The 566-nt window shown below is 36.6% G+C and overlaps 1 protein-coding gene across 2 annotated transcripts in view; it reads right to left on the reverse strand.

Annotated features, from left to right (window-relative positions):
* Positions 1 to 566, reverse strand: part of itga3b (integrin, alpha 3b) — a 31,407-nt gene that overhangs the window by 14,716 nt on the left and 16,125 nt on the right. The window lies entirely within an intron of this gene.

The following is a 566-nucleotide window of genomic DNA, read 5'->3' on the forward strand; positions in this document are numbered from 1 at the left end:
TGGAATACCTGCAGAACAGGGACATGGAAGTAGTTCTTTTGTAGATTAGGATGAACTAGTGTGTGTAGCAGTTTTTGGCCATTGACAACAAACCAGTATGCTAGCAAAAGAAAAAGCTAGAAAGCTAGAAAGTTGTGCAGATTTTGAACAGCTCACCTGGAGACTGAAGGCAGAGGACATCAGAAACTTGTATCTCACTCAAAACAGCATGGATAGTTGTTTCCAAGTGTGTATGCGTGTGGAAGTTAGGGGACCATGTTTTTTTTTGTATTTTTTTTTAACAGACTGGGGGCATGGAGTTTGAAAGTCATGTTAACATCACAGGGCGGGTCTGGAGAAGGTTTTGGAGTTTGATCTCCGGCTAGGACATCTCTTTGTCTGCTGCTTCAATTTTGACCATTATTTTTAAATCAACAAATTATTCTTAATCAACTCTATAGAAGTTGATTTATATTTTTAAGTCAGCTCTATAGAAGTGAAATACTACATGAGTAATTGTAGATTAAAAGGCATGAAAATGGCATGAAAATTTCACATTATGAGGTTTTTTTAACATTAATATGCGT

This window comes from Etheostoma spectabile, chromosome 21 (assembly GCF_008692095.1).
Source record: "Etheostoma spectabile isolate EspeVRDwgs_2016 chromosome 21, UIUC_Espe_1.0, whole genome shotgun sequence".
Taxonomy (NCBI): Eukaryota; Metazoa; Chordata; class Actinopteri; order Perciformes; family Percidae; genus Etheostoma; species Etheostoma spectabile.